Source organism: Bos indicus x Bos taurus, chromosome 24, assembly GCF_003369695.1.
Source record: "Bos indicus x Bos taurus breed Angus x Brahman F1 hybrid chromosome 24, Bos_hybrid_MaternalHap_v2.0, whole genome shotgun sequence".
Classification (NCBI taxonomy): domain Eukaryota; kingdom Metazoa; phylum Chordata; class Mammalia; order Artiodactyla; family Bovidae; genus Bos; species Bos indicus x Bos taurus.
Genome location: NC_040099.1, coordinates 10,347,482 through 10,373,798, shown reverse-complemented (window position 1 = coordinate 10,373,798; position 26,317 = coordinate 10,347,482). Strand labels below are relative to the sequence as shown.

General features: G+C 34.1%; 1 protein-coding gene across 1 annotated transcript in view; it reads right to left on the bottom strand.

The window, feature by feature from the left end:
• Positions 1-24,122, bottom strand: part of CDH19 (cadherin 19) — an 80,377-nt gene extending 56,255 nt beyond the window's left edge. Inside the window, exon 1 of the mRNA XM_027526074.1 lies at positions 23,894-24,122. The gene's annotated coding sequence lies outside the window, so the exon portion shown is untranslated. The remainder of the gene's footprint in view (positions 1-23,893) is intronic.
• Positions 24,123-26,317: the final 2,195 nt, after the last annotated feature.

Sequence of the window (26,317 nt, the reverse complement as noted above, 5' to 3'; positions counted from 1 at the left end):
TAAATAAAAAAATTAAAAAATAAAATGTCAGGTAAATACCATCATAGTTAACTTTATATTATGATATCTTCATACATTTAAGCATAGAATAGTATAACAAACACCATCATTTAGGTTCAAAATTATCAAGACATGATCAGTCTTGCTTAATCTGTATACACACCTATTTCCTGATATTAAAAACAATTTGAAATGTCTATCATTTTAATGATTCATTACACACACAAGCAAACTTGGACACACATGGCATATATATATATATGTGTGTGTGTGTGTGTGTGTGTGTGTGTGTGTGTGTATGTATGTACCCTTTTTAAAAATCAAAATTGACTACTAAAAATTAAGAATGTCTTCAATACAATCAAATATTCAAACAATACTCAAAGTAAAATTATTTAAACATATTTGAGTCAAGATTCAGCTATTTCCACACCATGTAGTTTGTTGAGACATTTGTTACATCTCAGTTAATCCACAAGACTCATCACTCTAAATTTAACTTTTCTTTCCATTTATGTGTTGAGAAAAGTTATTGATCTTATGGATTTTCGCACATTATGGATTTTTCTGACTGCATCCCCACAGTGTGGTTTAATGTGCTTCTTTATTTACTTTAAATTAGTAGAATCTTGATTAGATGCAATTTTACATATTTGTCAACAATACTCATAACTGATACTCTACATTTCATATTGCTTCATATCTGAAGGCAAACAGTTCTTACTTTTGTCATATTTTATTTCCAGTCTTGATGTGTTCTTGTTCCTAAGTTTCATTATTAGCTTCATGTACTGGCACTTGAATCATTTATTATGAATTTCCTCATCACTCTTCCCTTTAAAGTTTTGCCAGTTATTGGTGATAACTGTCTAAATCAAATATTTTAGTGATCGCATAAAGAAACACAACAAAGAACGAAAAAAAAAAGAAACTCCTAGAACTGAATGATGTAATATTTAAAATCAAAATGGTTATATCAAAAGATCAAACATTATAAAAGAAAATACCATTGATTTTAAATATTATTTTTTAAATTATTCAAATTAAAGTAGAGAGATAATAGCAGCAGCAGAAAAAATGATTTTTAACAATAAAGAGAATTTCAATAACTATGGAACAATTTCAAGTAGTATAACATCTATATCATTGGAGTCCAAAAGAGAAAGGAGAGAAAATAATAATAACCAATGGTTTTTCAAATGTGCTGAACAATATCACATTTAAAAAGACACTCAACAAACAAGTAAGAGAAAAATCATGTTATTGTAAAATTACTAAAAATAAAATGTTAGGATAAAAAGGGAAACAATGAGAATGTCCATTAAATGCTCATCAGAAATAACTGATGAAAAGAGAGTGACACATATAAAGTTCTGAGAGAAAATCCTTCAACCTATAATTATATATCCTTCAAAATCAAGGTAATATAAAACACATTAGAATTAATCAACAGCACAAATGCACTGTAAAACTATTAACTGGAAACTCTTCAGAATGAAGGACATGTGGACCAACATAAAATAATGAATTAGAAGGAAATATTAAATATGTATAGTAAATATAAAAGGCTATTTTGTATTTTTATTGATACTTTAAAATATCTACTATTTATAAATTAATAACAATATTACAGGGTATATAACATGTAGAATAAAATCAATGCTGATAATGATGAAAATAAAGGGATGTGGGAAATTACACTATTATTCAACTTCTTGCATTATAGATAAAGTGATGTAGCAATTGCTCACGTAGGCTGCTGTGAGAAATGATGGATGCACACCAAATTCACCAGAGCAATCACTAAAAATAAACAAAATGCCGTATCATGTGATGAAGAAAGGGAAAGTAAGATTCTAGAAATTTTTATTAGTGCAATAATAAACAGGAGACTGCAGGAGAAGAAGTAAACTCAAGATTGTATAGCAAATTCAACCAAATAAGTCACTGCAGTAAAATGAGATTAATAAAATACTACAAATAACATGCAGTGTTTGTCAGTTTGGAATTTAAAAACTTAACCCAACAAAGTACTAAACAAATCATGTAATTATAAATACACAGATAGGTTGTAAGGACAAGGAGGAGAAAAATGTACCATAAAATAATAATCATGTTAGCTGAAATGATGTATCAGTATCTCAGAAACAAGACCTCAAGATAAGAAGTATATCATCTGACATAACAAGAGCATTTATAAAGATTATAAAAGGAAATTTATCAAATAGGCCTAACATTCCCGAACATAAGTGAATTTAATATCAGAGCTTTGGAATACATGAAGCAAATATCAATAGAACTAAGAAGTAAATAGTTATAATTGTGGAGTAGTTAACACTGACCTCCTCTATTGAAATGTGAATTGAACAATAAAAATCCCTGAAAATTAAAAGCACAGTCAATCAACATAAAATAATTAAGACTATAGATTGCAGTACCAAATGGGATATAGTTTTCATGCACTGCTGGTGACAATGGAAGCTGGCACAACCGGTGTAGAAAACAGGTTTTTAAGTTAAAAACTTAAATATACACCAGCCATATGAGCCAGCAATTCTATTCTCAGATATTTGCTCCAGATGAATAAAATTACACGTCCATGCAAAGATATTTATCAGAATGTTTAAAGCAGATTTATTTAAAATAGCCCAAATGACTACAAATCAAATGCCTAGCAACAATTCAATGTATTAAGCGTGGTACATCCACGGGGTGTAATCGTGCTCAGTAGTAAAAATAAATGAACTATTGATGCACAAAGTAATATCCCCAATAGTTATGCTGAATGTTAGAAGCTTGACAAAAGATAATTCAGATTGTATGTTTCCATCTGTATATAATTCTAGAAAATTCAAACCTATTACAATGACAGAAAACAGGTAAGTTCTTGAGAGATCATGGAGCTGGAGGAGAAGAAGAAGCAGGGAATACCAAGGGTCTTATGAGAAAATCCGGGGAAGGCAATGGCACCCCACTCCAGTACTTTTGCCTGGAGAATCCCATGGATGGCGGAGCCTGGTGGGCTGCAGTCCATGGGGTCGCGAAGAGTCGGACACGACTGAGCCACTTCGCTTTCACTTTTCACTTTCATGCATTGGAGAAGGAAATGGCAACCCACTGCAGTGTTCTTGCCTGGAGAATTCCCAGGGACGGGGGAGCCTGGTGGCTGCTGTCTATGGGGTCACACAGAGTTGGACACGACTGAAGTGACTTAGCATAGCGTAAGAGAAAATCGAGAAGTGATGGCTTTATTATCTTGACTGTGATGATGGTCTCACAGAAGTATAAATATGCCAGAGAAACCCACATCAATTTGAATATGTGTGGTTTGTTCTGTCAGTTATCCCTCACTGAAAGTGAAAGTGAAACTGAAACCGCTCAGTCGTGTCCGACTCTTTGCTACCCCATGGACTGTAGCCTACCAGGCTCCGCGGTCCATGGGATTTTCCAGGCAAGAATGCTGGAGTGGGCTGCCATTTCCTTCTCCAAGGGATCTTATTACTGCTGCTAAAAAAATCTGATTTCAATGCTACTCTCTCAAATCTTCCTACCTTTTCCTCCCGACCATTGCATCCAGAAGTCTGTTCTTTTGCACTCAAACATATGCATTAGGGCTTCCCTGCTGGCTCAGACAGTAAAGAATAAACGAGCAATACAGGAGACCCGGGTTCAATCCCTGGGTGGGGAAGATCTCCACTCTCCCCTTACCCCACTGTGTCCAAAAGTCTGTCCTTTTGCACTGAAACATGTGCATTACCGTATGTAAAGTGCCAGTGGGAATTTGTTATATGAGGCAGGGAACCCAAAGCCTGTGTGTTCTGTGACAATGTAGAGGGATGGGACTGGGGAGGCTTCAACATGTTAGTAGTTTGACAAAAAAAGTGTGGGGTTTTAAAAGAAGATATTGTGCTAGATTAAAAGATGTTTAAGACACAAGAACAAGTGTAAAGTGAGGTCATTGTCTAGACCTTGATTTGTATAAACACATTCTTATCCTTACATTTTTATGAATCTGTAATATTTAATATGAATTGGTTATTAGGTGATAAATAAAAATATTGCTAATTTTGCTAGTTGTCGTTTTTCTGGTCAAGAACTGATAATTTTTGGTCCTCCTGATAGTTAATATTCTTAAAATTGGTTAATGAGTATTTGCGCTGCATTTTCAACTGTATTTAAAACATATTTTCAACGATAAAAATAACAATGATTTATTTTATATTTGTAAAATCAATATGATGCTCAGAAAGTATTAAATATTTTAGTACCAGCAGTTGATGAAAATATACAAAAAACAGAACTCCGTAATAAGTTAATGAAATTAAAAATTGGGCAACCACTACATGGGCATACCAGATGGCTCAAAGGTAAAGAATTCACCTGCAGTGCAGGAGACACAAAAGACTCTGGTTTGATCTCTTCATTGGGAATATTTCCTAGAGAAGGAAATGGCAACCTTCTCCAATATTCTTGCCTGGAAAATTCCATGGACACAGGACCCTGGTAGACTACAGTCCACAGGGTCACGAAGGATCAGACACAACTGAGCACATACATGGACATGATGAAGATAATTTGTCCAAATTTAGTACATATTTAAAAGCTAGTTTAATCTATAATCTAACAGCTATTTTCTTTACCACTTTATATCTCAAAAAATTTTTTAAATTTGTCCACTTAGAGGCAAATATAAACGAATTATGTAGGAAAAAATGTATAAAGAATTGAAGTTCAAATTAAGGGACCATATGCTACCAAATGTTTCAAAATTATAAGATGATACATTATAAATTATTCTCATAAATTGGCTTTCTAAACTAAGTCTAGGAAAATAAAAATAATACACAGAATTTATTATGATAGTTAAGATGATAGGAGAAAGAGAAACCGGTTTAAGTTGAAGTTTAGAAATATCTGTGGCATTTTTCTCCTCTGATACAACCTAAAGCTATCAAAGCATAATATCCATTAAACCTGAATGACTGTTCTACCTTATGTTATTTTTTCAGCTTAAGCATATGACGGAAATATTTAAAAGTTAAGTTATCACTATTTCATGCATCTGTATCATAACAAAACAGATAGGAATACAATACCCTGTCATATGAAACAGTAAAAAAATAGAATGAAATGGTGGCAGTAAGCATATTTGAATGATGAACTATTGTGGATTTGTTTGCTATCTTCCATATTCCAAATTTCCTATAGTGGTCATACATTTAAGGGGAAGGGAAAAATTGTTGCAAATAATGGTCCTTTTTTGATTGAAGAGTGTTGGCAGCTGTCAGCGGTGTCAGATGAGAAATACCCAGAGCTGAGTTCAGGCTAATAAGGAAGACTGTTATCAATTAATATGTCTGAAATGGGCCCTAGAGAAATAGCCAATGACATTTCTGACCTACGTCGGCAATCGTGGTTTTATTTTCCAATCAAGTGAATACAGGGATATAAATCTGTATAATATTTCTTTCTTTGTTAAATTTTTATTTTTGATTGGAGGATAACTGCTTTACAGTGTTGTGTTGGTTTCTGCTGTACAACAAAATGTATCAGCTATAAGTATACATATATTTACATCTATCCCCCCTTATATACAGTATATACATACACTGTATATTATATGTATATAATTATTATTATATTTATATAATAATTATATATTATTACAATTATACTATATACAGTATAAAAATACTGTCTATATTATACAGTATATGTATATATACTTATATTATCCCTCCATGCATAATATGTCAATATAGAGAAAAACATGCCATTACTCTGAATCATATTAGCTTGTTTGGATTTAATATCAGTTCCAGTATCTAGACATATGTGTAAATATTAAATAAAACGTAGAGTATAGTATTTTTCAAAATATATACTATATTAAAATAAGGTGGCATTGATATTAACACAATATTATCTAATAAAGTTATTAATATTTGAACAACAATATTATTATAAGCATCAATATAATATATCCAAGTAGAATCACATGATTTTAATATAGAAAAGTGTATTTCATATAATATATTATACTCACACATGAAGGGATGTCTACTGAGAAATTTTAAGTGATCTACATAATAGCAAATAGAAGTAGGACTGTATATCTAATTTTAAGGTCATAGAGTCTACATTATACTTTGCATTTTCCTGAATAGAAGAAAGGAAATGCATAGATTTCTGACATTGTGTATGACATCTGTCTTGGGTAGTTCATGTTCTTAAAGCTGAATAAAGTTCTTTAAATTGCATTTTAACTTTTGGACCAGTCTTGAAACTAGACATAATAAAATGTTTTCTATTATCTCCTTTTAGACCATCATTTTCCCTCTTACTCTAAAGATTCTTGAGGTCAGAAAGCAGAGAAAGAATAAGTCAGAATGATGGATTTGGTGGCTGTGTGGGGGAAGATAAAAGTTGGAGCTGGGGAAGTGTGGATCAGATAAATATAGAAACTTAATCCTATTTGTGATCTCTTAAAAATCAAGGGAAACTTGGCAGTATCTTAGAGTGACATTATAAATAAAGGCTTTTAAATGGCTTTCTCAGAACTGCTAATAGGAATATAATAAGAAATGAGTGGATATAGCTTGCAGATATAAGTGAGAAGGAAGACAATTTTTGAACCAAAAATTATAATTAAGCATGTGTTAACTCTTTCTTAAGAGAGTTAGAATGTAAAATACCTTTTTCTTTGTTCTGTTTATGAATTCTCATTAGACTTATATTTTACTCATTTACTGTGGAATTGAGAGTGTATGCTACAGATGAAGCAATGTAGTGGCTGAAACCGCCTAAGCCCTCTTTGACATTATAGCCTTCTCCAACACTACTTGTGCGGTATCCTAAAATGTAGAGTCAATTCATTCCTGGGCTGGCTGTTGTGAACTCTGTTTTGGAGCAGCAGGGAGGGGAGTCCATGGGGTCACAAAGAGTCAGACACAGCTGAACGACTTTCACTCACTTTCGGGGAGGGCTGTGGATTAATGAGCCCCATGTGAAGGCTGTGCATTGATAGGATTGAAAATGCCCATGCAAAATATTCCACAATGGGAAGATACAAATTTCAGTTGATGAAATACACATTGGCAAAATCTCATTTAAAAAAACCTGGTATCCCACCTTTTCTTTCCCTTCCACAAGCTTCCAAAATGGGATTCATTCTTATAACTTTAAGGCTAAATCTTTGTGTAACTCTCTACTGAAGGTTCACTTAAACTCCTTTTGGACTATATTCCTCACTACATGTTGCCAATGCAATTAGTACGTATAAAACTTAATTATGTCTTTACCAGTATTGTAATCCAATTTTAATTTAGCTATTGCAGGTTCACTGGCTATTTCTCATATGTATTTTCTTGTGTGATTGCCGTCAAAAAACTTTATTTTCTGAAATTTTTTTCATATAACATTCTCATGAAAACATGTAATATAAATGAATAAAACAGTGCTCTATTTTTAATACCTAAAAAGATATTCTAATACAGTATTTCAGGAGATAAACTCATATATACTTCTCTATATTTTTCTATCATTGTATAATTTCAAAACACTGGAAAAATCCCAGAATACTTTGTATTTAATTATTTGGAGAAGATATAAAAAATTGCTCTCATAGATGACAAAGAAACAAGTGAATGAAAAATAAGTTTCAAAATTCATGTTGGTGGTGGTTTAGTTGCTAAGTTGTGTCGAACTTTTGTGAGGCCATGGACGGTAGCCTGCCAGGCTCCTCTGTCCATGGGATTCTCCAGGCAAGAACACTGGAGTGGGTTGCCATTCCCTTCTCCAGCAGATCTTCCCAACCCAGGAATCAAACCCAGGTCTCCTGCATTTCAGGCAGATTCTTTACCAACTGAGCTACCAGGGAAGTCTGAAATTCATGTTAACATAATGCTATTCAGCTACTAAATCTTATGCTGTAAAGGCACTTAATGAAATGAAAATATGGTGCAACACTTTGCTAGGTGAAAGAAAGAAATTACATAGAAAATGATTCCATTAATTTGACCATAAATGTAGACAAATTCAGAGAAGAAAGCCTGGAAGACTATGCCCTCAAATGCAAATAGAAATCATCTCTGAATTGAGGAATTATAAATGGAGTAAAAGAATATGCATTTCTATTTTTTAGTATTAATATTTATTTAGTTTATACAGATATACACCTAGTTTTATAATGAATTATGAAGCTATTTTACATAAAGTAAGGTTATGTAGCACCATATTGAAGATCAAGAGTTTACTATTTCCTGAGTGAGGTGATTCTCCCAAATATGTTGAAACGCAATGTTCTAAGTCCGCTCAGTGGGATTAAGAGCGCCACCTGTGGAGCAAAGATGTCTATGACAAGATCAGCCCCACCACGCACTGCTGTGTGACTGGGCAATACCTGCTCTGCTATTCTCGCCTGGGAAATCCCATGGGCAGAGGAACCTGGGGACCTTCAGTCCATGGGATCACAAAGTCGCACACGACTGAGCGACTAACACTAACTCCATACCTCAGTTTTGTCATATGAAAAATGACAATGAAAATAAGGCATGTCACTTGGGGTTGTTATCTTGATTAAATGAGTCAATGTACACAGAATACTGTCTGATGCACACTATATGTTATGTAAGTATTTTAAGTAATTCTATAAAAATAGCAACCTATACCTGGGTAGTAAATACCTAATGATTTCTTTATTTCTAAACTTTGAAGTAGTCAACTACTATTATTTCTGCAAACTTCATGCACATATAAAAACTTATAAATGACTATTGCAAACATAGTGTAGGATACATTGTCCTAATGTATGTGTTCTACAAGTATTTTCAAAGGATTTGAATATCATTATTTTTTCCAAGAATGCTAAGTGACTATGACAGATAAACATTGTCATGCTTGAAGCAATGTGTGATATTGGATGGGCATATACGGGCTGAAAATGATCCCACTGTGACTCAGAACAATTACGTTTTCAAAGAAGACTAATTATGACTTAAGGGATGAAAAATATGATAATCTATGCACTTATACAGTTTGTTACTGAATCTAATTACAAATTGTCTTTTCTATGACCTCTTCCTGGTTATATAAAGATAATTATTCCATCTGTGAAAACTTATAAAATATAATGTATTCTGAAAGGCTTGTGTAAAGCTGAAACTAAAGCCAGCTCCTCAAAGAGACAAGCAGATGGCAGTTAATACAATGCCTCTGTCTTCAGAAAACCACTGAGGACGCTTGGCCAAAATAGCATACCAAAAGACATACTTTGCAATGGTCAGGAAGTTCCAAAGCTTAAAAAAATAAACTCTTAAAGTTCTAGTTTCTAAAATGCTACTTAAAAATAAGATAACATATTTCCCTTTATTAATTTAAAGAAGCAAATCTAATGTTTCCTATTAGGATCTAAAGGTGTGAAGCGAGCAAGTTCTATAAAACCTTAGGGCTGGACAGGCAGTAAAATGAGGCTCTGGGGGATGTGAGTGGTAATATTATCACAGAGGAAGTAGTTTGAAATCCTTTTCCTTTTTCTTTTTTAATTTGACAGATCTTTTTATAAAAGAAAAACAAGGAATGCCTCTTAACAACCCCCCTTATTCCATAAGCAACTTTATCATTCCTTATAGGATGGGTGGGGGAAGGTTACTGACTGCGCCTTGAAGTTCATTTTTTCCAAGGTTGTGGAACTGCCTCAATATACCTTTCAGAAGATACTCTGCACTTGTGTGAATCTATTTAAAGCTTCTCTACTTACTTAAATGGGCTTCCCTGGTGGCTCAGTCAGTAAAGAATCTGCCTGCAATGCAGGAGACTGGGCTTCGATCCCTGGGTCAGAAGGTCCCCTGGAGAAGGAAATGACAACCCACACCAGTATTCTTGCCAGGAAAATCCCATGCACAGAGAACTCTGGAGGGTTTCAGTCCATGGGGTCACAAGAGAAACTAAACCACAACCACCACTTACTTAAATGCAGAAGCAAGGATATTAATAATATAAAAGTGTTAAGTTCTTAAACTATTTCAGTTGAAGTATCTTGGGGACTCTATTATTACCTACTGTAGTGTTTCCCAGCTCAATGTCTTCCTTCAGATTTATATTTATTTATTTTAACCATTAGTTAATATGAGGTCAGTTTTCAAGAAATAATTTTAATTCTCTAAGAGTGCTGAAAGGCATCTGCAATTCCAGGACTTTGAAATGTTTGTTCTGTTTCTCCCATCCACCATGACAGTTTGTTGCCCAATTGAAGGCTTCAGTGTATTCCAACAGTCAGGTCAATCACAGTTCCAAGAAATAGATAATATGAATGAGGACCACAATGAATAATATGCAAACAGGATTAACAAAACTTGATGGCTAACTGGAATTCAAAAGAGATTAGGTCAGTTTGGAAATACTGAGGTTGAGATTTCTGCAAAAATTATAGGCAAAGGTTTTGAGTAGCATGAGGTGATTCCAGTCTTAGAGACCATTGTAATTGTCCACAAGGTATCTTCCCTTTCACCCTGTTTCTAAGAAAAGCCTACCTTTAGTTCTGTAGGATTTCCTTAACCATCTCTAACATCTAAATAATTAGTAAGCAGAAATGGCTGTGACTGGCATGTGAAATAAGAGAGCAAAAAAGGAACTAAAATCTTTTGATTGCTATGGTAGACATTATCATATCTTACCAGTATCCCTACCACAATTGCAGAAGCTCTATACAATCAGCAAAAACAAGACCAGGAGCTGACTGTGGCTCAGATCATGAACTCATTGCCAAATTCAGACTGAAATTGAAGAAAGTAGGGAAAACCACTAGATCATGCAGGTATGACCTAAATCAAATCCTTTATGATTATACAGGGGAAGTGAGAAATAGATTTAAGGGCCTAGATCTGATAGACAGAGCACCTGATGAACTATGGACAGAGGTTCGTAACACTGTACAGGAGACAGGGATCAAGACCATCCCTATGGAAAAGAAATTCAAGAAAGCAAGGTCTGAGGAGGCCTTACAAATAGCTGTGAAAAGAAGAGAAGTGAAAAGCAAAGGAGAAAAGGAAAGATATAAGCATCTGAATGCAGAGTTCCAAAGAATAGCAAGGAGAGATAAGAAAACCTTCCTCAAGATCAATGCAAAGAAACAGAGGAAAACAACAGAATGGGAAAGACTAGGGATCTCTTCAAGAAAATCAGAGATACAAGGGAACATTTCATGCACAGATGGGCTCGATAAAGGACAGAAATGATATGGACCTAACAGAAGTAGAATATTGAGAAGAGGTAGCAAGAATACACAGAAAAAATGTACAAAAAAGATCTTCACAACTCAGATAATCACGATGGTGTGATCACTGACCTAGAGCCAGACATCCTGGAATGTGAAGTCAAGTGGGCCTTTGAAAGCATCACTACGAATAAAGCTAGTGGAGCTGATGTTATTCCAGTTGAGCTATCCTGAAAGATGATGCTGTGAAAATGCTGCACTCAATATGCCAGCAAATTTGGAAAACTCAGCAGTGGCCACAGGACTGGAAAAGGTCAGTTTTCATTCCAATCCCAAAGAAAGGCAATGCCAAAGAATGCCCAAACTACCACACAATTGCACTCATCTCACACACTAGTAAAGTAATGCTCAAAATTCTCCAAGTCAGGCTTCAGCAATACATGAACCGTAAACTTCCAGATGTTCAAGCTAGTTTTAGAAAAGGCAGAGGAACCAGAAATCAGATTGCCAACATCCACTGGATCATGGAAAAAGCAAGAGAGTTCCAGAAAAACATCTATTTCTGCTTTATTGGTAAGACAAAGCCTTTGACTGTGTGGATCACAATAAACTGTGGAAAATTCTGAAAGAGATAGGAATACTAGACCACCTGACCTGCGTCTTGAGAAACCTATATGCAGGTCAGGAAGCAACAGTTAGAACTGGACATGGAACAACAAACTGGTTCCAAATAGGAAAAGGAGTACGTCAAGGCTGTATATTGTCACACTTCTTATTTAACTTATATGTAGAGTACATCATGAAAAACGCTGAGCTGGAAGAAGCACAAGCTGGAATCAAGATTGCCAGGAGAAATATCAATAACCTCAGATATGCAGATGACACCACCCTTATGGCAGAAAGTGAAGAACTAAAAAGCCTCTTGATGAAAGTGAAAGAGGAGAGTGAAAAAGTTGGCTTAAAGCTCAACATTCAGAAAACGAAGATCATGGCATCCGGTCCCATCACTTTATGGGAAGTAGATGGGGAAACAGTGGAAACAGTGTCAGACTTTATTTTTTTGGACTCCAGAATCACTTCAGATGGTGATTGCAACCATGAAATTAAAAGACGTTTGCTCCTTGGAAGGAAAGTTATGACCAACCTAGATAGCATATTCAAAAGCAGAGACATTACTTTGCCAACAAAGGTCTGTCTAAGTCAAGGCTATTGTTTTTCCAGTGGCCATGTATGGATATGAGAGTTAGACTGTGAAGAAAGCTGAGTGCCGAAGAATTGATGCTTTTGAACTATGGTGTTGGAGAAGACTCTTGAGAGTCCCCTGGACTACAACGAGATCCAACCAGTCCATCCTAAAGGAGACCAGTCCTGGGTGTTCTTTGGAAGGACTGATGCTGAGGCTGAAACTCCAATACTTTGGCCACCTCACGCAAAGAGTTGACTCATTGGAAAAGACCCTGATGCTGGGAGGGATTGGGGGCAGGAGGAGAAGGGGACCACAGAAGATGAGATGGCTGGATGGGATCACCAACTCGATGGACATGAGTTTGAGTGAACTCTGGGAGTTGGTGATGGACAGGGAGGCCTGGCGTGCTGCGATTCATGGGGTCACAAAGAGTCGGACATGACTGAGTGACTGAACTGAACTGAACTGATGCATTTTATTTTGTTAATGAAATATAAGTAGAAACCATACATCTGTGTTTCAGAACAGAAGCAGTAAAAGACATTTGAATAGTTCTCTTGTCTTTATCTTTCCTTTCTTGGGCAACCAGATGCTGTAGTATGAGAGGATGGAGTTTCAGTCAAGCTTGAGACAATGAGTGACTGTACCGCCCACTGACTCAAGCATCTGTGGTATGAGATTGCTGAGAACTTGGTTACCTAGCTTAGCACCCCAATAAAATCACCAACTAGATTCTTAACACCATAGGAGGTACTCCCTGTATTTTCCAGTTAATATTCCTTTAATTCAATACTAATTATTAACTCCCATTTAAAAAGAGAAGAAAGATGAAAGTGAGCTTATAGAAAGTAATGAGAGAAAGGAGGTCACAGAGGCCAGCCATAGATAATAGCTGGAATAAAGACTTGTCAGAGTAACAGAAGAGATAAAAATGCCTAACCTAAAAGGATACAAGAAGTTGAATAGGGTCAGAGATGGAGAGAAATATGATGTGCCCAGGGACAAGTGTATTTGCATATTAATTTCAAAAACATTATTTCAAATAGCTGCCCAAGTTAAGTAATTTCCAAGATATTAAGCGTAGTCAAACAGGCCACAAATCTCCATAGCCTGTATAATTCAGTTAACTTCTTCTGCATTATATCAAATCTTCGTTTCTCTAGTTCAGTTCAGTCCTCATTTTTCTGGGATATTTTCTCCACAATATTAGGTCCTGAATTAATTCCTCTGCCATTTCTTCAGTATTTTTAAAACATATGCTTAAAATATTTTATACTGAGTATGTTTTTATTTGGGATTTCCTCATCTATCTGGTGCATTCTGATTTGGGTAAAACTCTCAAGCATTTAATACCAGGATATTCTACATGTATGGCTGCAATCTATAAAATACTAAAATCAGCTTGGGGTATTCCATTAAAAACAAAAACTTAAAAGGAAACTTCATTTCATCAAAGTTATAATGAATGACTTTTAAACTTAAGGTTAGCTAGGATAATGAATTTCCTGGAATATAACAGATTTTAGTCTTCCCCCCTCCCTCTCCCCCCTCCAGGGGGTATATAATATATATCCTTACTTTCTGAGATAATTTAATTAAGGTATTAATTTTTCTGTTTGGAGCTATATTTGATATAGATATATAGATAGATAGACTGATGTTCCCTCTGGTACCATTTCAATGATCTGAGGTGGCAAGCAGAAAATATTTCTTTGTTGGCTGTTTATATTCTATGATATTAATTAACATTTAAAACAGGAAAAATAGACATAAAATTTTACTGTAAATAATTAAATATTTTACTATTGATTTTACTTTATGTATGATTACAAAGATGAAAGGTAGTTGAGAGCAGCATATACAAAAAGAAATATATAACTAAAGATAAATCTACATTCATACATTCATAAAATAGTGGTGGGTCTAAAATTTTCAAAAAGAAAGTGCACCTATCCATGAACTATTCCCAATTATACGTTGTATATCAAATCCCAAGTCTCAAACACACACAAAAATTTGTTACACACACACAAAACACACACAAACACTCAAACACATTAAAGCAATATGTGTATAATATATTATTTATAATACATATTATATTCTCATGTAATTAAAATGTGTATACATAATTATACTACATATCTATACATACACACATGTAAACATATTAAAAACAATTGGAATTCCATCTAAAATTCAGCAATTACTTATTAGTCTACTTTGATAAGTATTTTTTTCTTTGAGCAAAATGAGTGTTATAAAACTTTTGAAGTATTAACTTTTTGTATTTTAATGTTAATATTTACATAATGAAATATTATGAATCTTCCTCCTTTTCCACCAAAAAGATAACTATTATCTTGAATATAAAGAGATTTTTTTTTCTATAGATAAAAAAATCTACTCTATGGATGTTTATAAATAACATATATTCAGCATTTAAAAATCTGCTTGAATGAGATATCATGTAAAGCCTTTCTCAAATTGAATATTTAATCTATGAGTTAGACTCATCTGTATTGGTATATATAGACCCAGTGCATTCATTGCCACTGATTAGGATTATACTGACATATGAAGAAATCTCAATTATATACTCATTGCCTATTGAGGGAGCTTTGAGTTGTTTTCTCTTTATTTATTTACCATCAATGTTTAATGAAAAGCTTTGTACCCATAAATTAAAGAGTTGGGAATTCCACAATCATAGAATCATGCAAATGAGGCATTTTTCACCTAAAACATTGTTTTGTGTGATTATACAACATTATTGGTTAATTGTTTTCATTACATAAATACCACCTGTCGATTTGAACTTATATATCTCTACAAAGACAAGATAAAGTAAAAAATATTTTCTTTCTTATCAACAATATATTCTAGTCTCTCAAGAATTTATTGCAACATTTATTATTTAGTCCTCAATTTCCATTGTAAATATATTATTTTGTCTTCCACTTATTGGAAATCTTTTTAGCCACTTCTTACTATAGTAAATAAAGACATAGTTGTACTCTGACAATTTTTGCTGATGTTGTATTAGTAGCTACATAAAGCCTAGTCAAATATATCAAACAAATGTTCCTTTCTTCAATTATCAATTTTTTCAGTACATCTTCTTTATAACTATAATATCTATAAATTTATTCTACCATCAAAAGCAATACTTAGTAAGCACCACTGCCAAATGGTGTGGAAAATATGATTTTGTTATTGAAAAAGGCATAATATAAACATGAATTTTTTAAAGACCCAAATCTTAGTGAATGAAAAGAAAGTTTAAAGTCATAGACTCTGCTATTTTGCTTGTGTGTGTGTCTATGTGTGTATGTGTATCTGTGTGTGTAGGATCAAAGCAAAATTTTAAAATTCATAAAATAGTTTCATAGAACCATATAGTATTGGACGCAGATGAACTGGGTGAAATATTAAAAGCATTTAAGCAAAAATACTTTTTTGAAAATGGTAGTAATGGTTTTTACACTAAACTGTGAACTTATGTGACAATTCTTTTATTTTATGTTGGACCTGATTACATGTTCTCTAGTTGAAAATTTTTTACTATGCATGAAGAGAATCCCTTAATCTTTTTGTGTGTAAACAGTAACTTGCTTGGTTCGTTCCCTCTAGCTGCAGGAAATGATTTACACACTTACTTTACATTAGTTTGAAATGAAAACTGGGATAAAATGTGGATTTTCCACTCCACAGTTTCTGATTCAGTGAGGTATTTTTAACAGTCTCTAAAGGTGATTCTAAGGCAAATAGACTGAGAACACTACCACCACCATCATCATCTTCATCATTATTATCATCATGTTATCTAACTAATATTGAATGCTTAATCCATGCTTATGACTATACAAATACTATGCCATTTTTAAATGACTTGTCTTACAACATTTCTACGGTATGCATTCTATGTGCTATGTTATGAATGCAGAAAATGTGCACATGTAGGTTAGCAATTTTGCTTAGCCTTGTGGGGTGGGGTTGGAGTTAAACTCAGGGCACTTGCTTCCTTCTGAGTGGGTACCTTTAACCAATGTGCCTGAAGGATTTTGGAATATGGATAATATATTGGAAAAGAAATATGTGTGTAGATATGGGCCAGGGTTTATTTTTAGAGCAGTGGTTTCCCAACTTTCATGTTTTACACTCTTAGCAGGAAAAGAAAAACGCTTCAGGTGGACTCCAGCATTTGCTGCGCATGTGTATACGAATCATTTACTTCTACAACTTCTATGACTATACAGATATTTCACAAGACACACGGAAAAATGAAATGCAAAAGGAGATAAAGCATCAACAAAAATAGAAATTCTTATATTTTCCCACAGCTCGATTGATGGTCTTGTGTATGCCCTGTGTTATCTAAGCACCTGTCTGGAGACCGTTCTTAGGATAGAGGTGCACTATGTGGTCAGATGGATGTTCCAGGCAGACATTTCCCACCTTATCCTGCTTCCTCTGTCTTCAAGAGAACAATTTGCTCTAGTTCTCAGCTTGACTTTACTGTATGGCTCTGATCATGTAGCAGTAACCTTCTGGTTGACAAATTATATCTAGAATGGATGGTTATTATGAATAGTAATGACTGAGAATGTGTAATAGTAGACAAAGGTATGACATGAAGTAAATAAATCAACTGTGTAATTTTCAACTGGTTCTTTTTCTTAATTATATTATTTATTTAAATTCTCATTTAGTAACATTAAATTATTGCTATTAAGAAGAATCTAAATAAAATGTAAAGACTTGTACATCTATAGATAATAGTTGCATGGTACTAACTAAGGTATGGCTTCCCAACCAGCTCTAGTGGTAAAGAACCTGCCTGCCAATGCAGGAGATGTAAGAGACACTGGTTGGATCCCTGGGTCAGGAAGATTCCCTGGAGAAGGGAATGGCAACCCACTCGTTTTCTAACCTAGAGAATCCCATGGAGAGAGGAGCCTGGCGGGCTACAGTCCCTGGGGTCGCAAAGAGTAGGCCACGACTGAAGCAACTCAGCATGCATGCATAACTAACTAAGGTACTTAAACACTCTCAGATTGAGTTTCTCCAACTGCAAAATGAGATAACATACCTGACTTCTGTATATGTTGTGATAAGTCAGGTAAAAAGAATTGGGACTGCACCAGGAGCATGCCAAATGCAAAACAAAGGTAGTTAGTATTAGGCCATAAAACAAGCCATTAAACGTTTATAATCCCAGATTTCTTCAGAACCCTCTAATTAATCCATCCTTAGAGTGTATAAGAGAATCAGTAGTAAATCCCCATTACCACAGGAATAAAAAATCAAAGCAGTTAACTGTCAATATGAATGCTGCTTAAATCGTAGAGAAAAGAACTCCTTCCAAGACAGGACAAGAATAATAGGAAGTATTTGCTGCAGGCTGCATACAAATAACAGAGGAGTTTGGAAGGCTGCAGTCCAAATGGTCACAAAGAGTCAGACGCAACTGAGTGACTAAGCACACACAGCAAGCTAATGTACACAGTTTCTATTATGTGAAAAATCAGGTTTTGGAGTAGAAACTTACTGTCCATAGGATTTGCCAGGCAAAAATACTGGAGTGAGTTGTCATGTCTTTCTCTAGGGGATTTTTCTGACCCAGGGATCGAACTGCACTTCTTACATTGGCAGGAGGATTTTTACCACCAAGCCACCAGGGAAGCCCGGAATGATATTTGGGGAGGTCTAAATCAATCACCTTAGTCATTGCCAGAAAAAAAAAAAACATCTAATGAAGTTGAATCTAGTGACTAGTTTTTAAAAGGTGGGGGGAGGGGGGGTGAAACGATAAATATGAGAAGATCTCTTAGGTACTAGAATAATGATGCATAGATATAGAAAATTGGATAGAAAAGATCAGGAAATTAGAACACGAATTCAAAAGGCACAACATCCAAAAGTAAATATTGAAGCAAATGGAGGGGAAATATTACAGAATAAATGTCCATTCACTGTCTTCACGTTCTCTCATTCAGTCTACAGAAAAGTGCAATTTAGCTTTCCCCCACCCTAATAGTGCAATGCAACCAATCTATCAAGATCAAAAGGAAAATTTCCATTATATTTTAACAAAATCTAAAAACCACTTTTATTTATTACTGTAAGATTAGCTTCACAGTGGTATAACATATTGTTGCCTTCACAATAACCACATTCCTTTTAAAAATGCTCCCTTTTTTGGTTTGCAAATCTCCGTACACATTTGCGTTTCTCTTTTGCCTGTAGAATCTCCATCTCATTTTCTTGCCCTAAATTCTGAAGGTCCATTCTTAAAAAAATTTTTGCTCATTCAGTACATGTTTATCTCTTGGTTTTCCAACTTCAGTTAATATTTATATACTGAAGCATCACAAAGCAATCTCCTGAATAGTCTATACATATCTATTTCCTGATCTACAAACCTATTTTCCAAGAGGCACCTCGATAATCATCTTTTATTCTTCATTCTCTATCATTGCGTGCATGTGTGCTCAGTCACTTCAGTTGTGTCTGACTCTTGGCCCTGGGGACAGTAGCCCACCAGGCTCCTCTGTCCATGAGATTTTTCTGGCAAGAATACTGGAGTGGGCCCTCTACATCATGATTATGTTGTTTCTTTCACCAAATAAAACCAGCCTCCACTCAGAAACTCTCAGTTGAATAAAAATTCCCTGTTTAATGTTTTCCTCCTTTACCTCTCATGCATATTCAAGCTTCATCTATGGTCAATTCTACCTCATAAATCTTTCAAAGATACGCACTAATCTCCTATGACCTCTAAATTCCTAATCCATAGCTTCTTGTTATTAGTTGTTATTCATACCAGCAAAATAACTTGGAATGATATTTTGAAATTAGAAAATATCTTCCAAGAATGTTAAGAATTTCAGACTGTTTAATCTACTAAACTCAGGTCCAAAACTCTGTCCTACAGAAATAAACTGGCATTTAGAAATGCAATGCATTATTGTGATGCATTGTTATTGTGTAAAAAATTTGGAAATCTTTTTTATTTTACTTTTTAACTTTACAATATTGTTTTGGTTTTGCCATATATCAACATGAATCCGCCACAGGTATACACGTGTTCCCCATCCTGAACCCTCCTTCCTCCTCCCTCCCCATACCATCCCTCTGGGTCATCCCAGTGCACCAGCCCCAAGCATCCAGTATCGTGCATCGAACCTGGACTGGCGACTCGTTTCATATATGATATTATACATGTTTCAGTGCCATTCTCCCAAATCATCTCACCCTCTCCCTCTCCCACAGAGTCCAAAAGACTGTTCTAATTGTTGAAGCTAGTTGAGCAATTTTTGACATATACAACCAGTCAATGTTTAAAGAGGTTTTGGACAGAGAAGGGGACAACAGAGGATGAGATGGTTGGGGCATCACTGACTCGATGGACGTGAGTCTCAGTGAACTCCAGGAGTTGGTGATGGACAGGGAGGCCTGGCATGCTGCGATTCATGGGGTTGCAAAGAGTCGGACACGACTTAGTGACTGAACTGAACTGATGACAATGATAGTTACATAGTTTCTTTCTTGGTAGAGAAACTATATGCTATCCAGAAAGTAGAGTTTGATAGTGAGTTATATTTAATAAGAAAAATCAGTATTACAAATGAACATGAAAAATAGATATCTTCTTTAACTCACCACCAGAGGAGTCTATAACAAGTGCTAATGTGTACCTGAAGTGTCCAGATTTGACTTCTTTGCATTAATTAAAAACAAAAACCAAAGGCTGGTGCCTCGTGATGAATAGCTCAAGAATTTTATAAGTGTTTCTCAAGAATTAGAAAAGAGTGAATTGAAGAGTGGCTAAAGGTCGAGATGAGTTCCAAAGGTAGATGTGTCTCTCGAAGGAGTTGCAAATGATGGGAAAGCAGATACATGTCTCTACCCATTTGGAATTAATAAACAATTTTTAACATAGAAATTACAGTGTTTGAGAGCTCATTTGTAGGGCAATTAAATGAGTGATATGTAAAGATGCTTCAAAAATACAATAAAAAATAACAGATAACACAAATGAACTTATCTATGAAACAGAAGCAGACTCAGAGACATGAGAGAGGAAACTTGTGACTGCCAGGGGAGGATGGTGAGGGAAGGATGATTGGGGGTTTGTAGCAGATGTGAACTATCATGCAGAGAATGTGTGAACAACAAAGTCCTCCTGTATAATATAGGAAACTGTATTCAATATCCTGTGATAAATCATAAAGGGAAATAATATGAAAAAGAGGGCTTCCCTGGTGGCTCAGACAGTAAAGAATTCACCTGCAATACAGAATGGGTCAGGAAGATCTCCTGGAGAAGGGAATGTGCGTGAATCACTTTTTGTACAATAGAAATTAACACAACATTGTAAATCAATTAACTTCAAAACAAACAAACAAACAAAAAAAGAGGTAATGAGAATTCTCTAGGGGCCCAGTGGTTAGGACTGTGCTTTCACTGCTCAGAGCCTGGGTTCAGCAAACTTAACATTCCACGAGCCTCGTGGCCAAAACCAAAACAAAACAAAAAAAAACAAATCTCTTAAAAAGGAGGTCATTGATGCTCCACTAGAGATTTTTAAGAATAAAATAGATGGCAAACTCTTGAAAACAATTCAGCTATAATTCAACTTAAAGGCAGAAAAACGATGGCATTTTCCTTTCCCATGATTTATGTACAATTTCCTCATTTCCACAGGAATGACATTTCTAAGTTTTGCACTTAGAGAAAATTACCTAGGTTATTTTTAGCTGTAACTGATGTGCCAAAAGTACTCCCACTTTAATATACTATCCTGCTAATTTACGAAATTCATTTATCATCTAAGTTCTTAGAAGGAAGGAGCAGAAAAAAATGTAAATGTACTGATCTTGTATGTTGATAAGTCACTGTTCTATGATAACATTTCAAACTTGATTTCAGATGCCAAAGCAGAGTCTCTGAAAAATTATATGCTTTCCTTTAACTGTAAGACATTTTTTGATGATCCTGAATGTCTTTTACTGAGTACTAATTAATGAGACAAACTTCTGACAAAAATATTTCTACTTTACTAATTCTAGAGCCACTTTTTTTTTTTTTAATGTGAAACAAGAATTGTCTGACTGGATCACTTCTGAATATTCATGCGTTATTTCAAAAGGGCATGCATTGTCTCAAAAAGAAACTGGTTTTCTAGAAGTTGTGAAAAGGTAGATTTTTAGAGCATTTGAGCTGAATTCTCTTAACTGAGTGGTGGCAGCAAAACTCTAACACTGTGAGCCTTTAAAAGAAAGGTCAAACATCTTTCTGGTCAGTATGGCAAAAGTAACTCATTCATTTCTCAAATTATGAGTTGTTACCAGCACTGTGAGAAAGAAAGGATTCATATGGGTTATGAAGTTCTGTATTTGTGTTTTATCCTTAATCTGTTACACCAAAACAAAGATACAGGTATTAGATGATGATAGTTTTTAAGGAAAGTCATCATGACAACAAAATATAAAAGTTCCAATTCCTCATGTTCATCAGCATAGTCCTCAAATATTATGGTCAGTATCAATGAATCCTAATCTAAAGAAAGGGATATGAAAATCAATATCTTCTTTTAAACTGTGTAATGCATTTATTCTTATTGCATTACTACTTAATAACTTGTCAAATACTATACTATAACACTTTACATATAAAATAATGCTAAGAGCATGACTGGCAAAAAGTTCATAATTAGTTATTGATTATTATTTATCAAATTACATGTAGTATATTATGATAAACTTCTAAGCAATAGATTTCTTATGAATGCATGGGAAGAATTTGTACACGTCAGTTTAAAGCAACTTCAATTTATGATAATTTAATTGAATAATTTTTAAAAATTTTCTGGAGATAAGTACCTTAAAAATATTTCAAAAGAGAGAACAAAATAAAACAAAATGCATAAGTAGATAATCTATGCTTTAAGATTTCTAAAAATTGTGTGAAAGTGTATGTGTTTAACCAAAAAAGGAAACAAATAAAAAACATGCTAAATTGAAACTGTAAAAATTTTATATAATTTACCTAATGATCTGATTCATTTCAGTCATTGGTAAAAGTGTTGCTAAAGAAAACACATATAAAGAAGATGAGAGCAAATGATTTCTAGATTTCATAAACTCATTATTTAAAAATTTAAGCAATTCTAGACCTATCAACTTGTATGTTTATTCTTATTGGTAATATTTTTAAATATTTTGTTAAAAATATTTGGTAAACAAAAATATTCAGATTATATTTAAATCTAAATATTTTCAAATTTAAAATTATAAATATTTGTTTGCATATTAGTGATATTTAGACATTTAAAGTACTTTGAATTTGAAATAAATAATATATGAAAGTATACTATTTTATTACCTTATTTGATATTGCAAATAGATCTAATATATAGATATATCTTAATTATAATTATAAATTAGCAAATATTTTATGCAAATAAAGTCTTCTCTCAAGATATAGTAATTAAAAAAATAAACTGATTGATAGAACTGAAATATATAAATTTACATAATCTGAGAAAAACTTTGACATTCTACTTATACATTTTGTTAACTTTTTAATATGTTATTTCATATGCTAGTTATAGATTTACTAAATGCTTTGGCAAATTTACATTGAAATATTTTATTAAAATTAATAACCCAATTAAAATTGCTTGCAACAAATCAGAATTGAGACAATAATAAATCCCTTTCACAATTTGCATTTTCTTAATTTTTAGTTTTGTGTATTTCATATTTGATGAATTAACCTTCATGTAATGGATATAATAGATTGAAAGCTAATATGTGTACATGTTTGAATATGTATGTATTTATATTCATAATGTGCTCAATAATTTGCTTTTATTATTATTATTTTTGTAACATTCTTAATTACTTAAGCCTTTTCACTTTAAGAATTTTTGAAAGTCAATGAAAAATTTGATAACCATAAAACCCTGACAAAAATAAAGAAAAGAAAATAAGTATATGTCAACTTTAATAAGAAATTATTCTCCAAAGAAACATATAATTTTATTCAAATATGTGGAAATCTCCACAATGAATATAATTTACTAAGAAATAAATAATTTATTATTTAAAATATTTATTCTATAAATAAATATTTCCACATATCTTTAAGGTTTATAACTTTAAACCTTGACATGGCATCTGATAGTAGAGTGGTAAATATTTTAAAAAAAATTAAGAAACAAAATCCTGGAGAATGATGCTACGTTCCTCCCAAGAAACTTGTTTTAAATTTTCTAGATATAAAGAACTTTTATTTTCCTGAATCTGAATTGCAGAGATGCTAAACTGATCTTTGTTTTAGAGAATGTTCAATGTACACGCCAAGTTTGGAGATTTTTAGAAATTTTTTCCTTATGAAGTGGAAATTAGTTTTTCAATTACTTTTTCACTCTATTTTCTTTGAGTTAGCTTATATAATTAATACTTGCCTGCTGATTGCATTCTTACCTGTATATCTTCAATAAGGTCTGAAGAGCCTGAAATTCAAAATTCACGTGAAACACAGGAAGAATAGCAGGAGAGTTTGCCCCGATTTTGCTTCGCAGGCTTCTCCTGGAACCTTACATGTGCCACATTGCTCCGAGTTACAGACAACTTGTGCTTGTAGTACCAAGACCCTCAGTATGTCACTGCTCACTGAATGCTATTTTGGGTTCTCTGAGTAGAGCCATGAACACTGAGCCTTTGTGCAAAATATCATAAGGGCACTCTGATGTCCGTTCATAGTCTGGGATTAAAATGCAGACAGCTCCAGCAAATAGTTATGAGCTGATTTTTTCCCCCCCTCTTTTTCCTAACAACAAACAAAAAATAAAGTGCTTATGGCTTGAGGTGATAAGGAGGGAATTCAACTTATGTAAGAGAATTCTGCAAGTGGAAAGGACATGCCCTCTACTTGAGGATTAGCTGATGAAACAAATGATCAATTTAAAGCAGGCACAAAAGTTACTAAAAAGAGAAGAGCTTTTAAACTCTGTCTCTATGATTTCTGGCTGCTCCTAAATTCAGTCTTTCTACTCAGGAGTGAAGTAAAATACAGAAAGAGAGGGCAATGTCTAAATTATAATCCTCTTCTTTCCCTTGGTATATGAACTACCTAAATTTATTTATTTTATCAAATTTATAGTTAGGTTTTGTTATAAATAGTTACTGTTGTTTATAGTGAACTACATAATATTACACTCTATACTGTTTACACTCTATACTATTTACACTCTATACTGTTACTCAAGCTATTTTTAATTAAAAATCATTTTTGAACCAAATCAGAGAAAGGGTAAAGAATATGAACAGTATTTAACACCATGATTGATGTCTATAAATTTTAACACTTTTATGGTTTACATATGCAAGCATTGCAGGAAACAGCCTCAAATTCAGAAATAGACAAATCCTGCACTATCTGGAGGATACGCATGTTCATTCTTTTTACCATAACAATGGAAGGAGAGGGGGAAGGGATTACAAACAATGCTAATGAGAACAATATAGATTATGTGATATAGGTTATCTGATTCATGCTTACTTCATTTTTGAGTTCATATAAAACAATTCTGGTTACCACTTACTAAAGAAATGTAAAGGCCTGTGTAACATGCAGCAAAACCAAACAAAAAAATTTTTTTTCCCTGTTAGCTTTTTTTTTTAAATTGTGGTAAGAACACTTAACATGGGAGCTACCCTCTTGACAACTTCTTTAAAGTGTGTGGTATAGGACTGTAAACTAGTGTCATGATGTTGGACAGCAGATCTCTAGAAATCGCTCCTCTTGTGTAACTGAAATGTTACACCTGTTGAACAATAGCTCCCCATTTCCACCTGTCCCTGGCCCCATCAACTGACATTCTACCCCCTGCTTCTGAGTTGGACGACTTTAGACACCTCATGTGTGTGGACTCAGGCAGCATATCCTTCTGTGAATGCCTTATTTCACTTGCGTAATGAACTCCCAATTCATCTATATTCCAGTTTTGGACTACGAATCTAATATTTTATGGGGTATAGTTTCCTGCATTGATACAGTCTCCAGCTCCACTCTGAACTCAATTATACTTTTTCAACCAATAGCCCTATTCAACAAGATGTCCCGAGGGCTTATCTTCAGGCAAAAGAGAGCAAGTGTGGGTCAGCGTTTTATACAGTGATTGTTATAAAACCACTAAAGGGGCAATCAGGACTGTAGAAAATCTGCTGAGACAGGAACAAACTTTCTAAATAGTGAACAGTTTGAAACTCTGTGTTTTATGTAGAATACCATTAATGGCAATTTTTTATTTCGTTAACTACAGATCTGTTATAAAACACCTATGCAAAGTGACCAACTAGATTTGTTTTTAATCTAGGCAAAAAGTGCTCTAAATGTCTAAGAGTTTATAGTCCCTGGAAGAAGAAAATTTCTTAATACCACATTGGGGAATCCAGCAAGTCTGTATATCACAACCAAGAATGTAGACTTGACTGGACTGATGGGACTGGCCATCAAAAAAGCTTACGGATTACTTCTACCACATTTTCCTCACATCTAGGTGTGGGAGAGTAAAGAAATAGGGCGTGGAACATGACTGTTATACAGAAGGAAGAGCTCAGAATTAAGTACAACACTATCCATAGGAGAGACAGAGCCACTGGTGCACTACGGGTTACTGGAGGTCTCCACATCATAGAACACACATAGGGAGGGGGGACCATTCCTGAGGCACAGACACTGTTTCATAAGTACACAGAGACATTCTAGCAAACAATCATCAGCTTTCGAATGCAGTCCGGGAGAATTCTGCAAATGTCATCTGACAGCAGGCTGTTCAAAGGCGAGTGTAGTTTCAGAAGAAATCAGACTAGGATTGAATTGAGTTAATCTAAGATTAAATGATC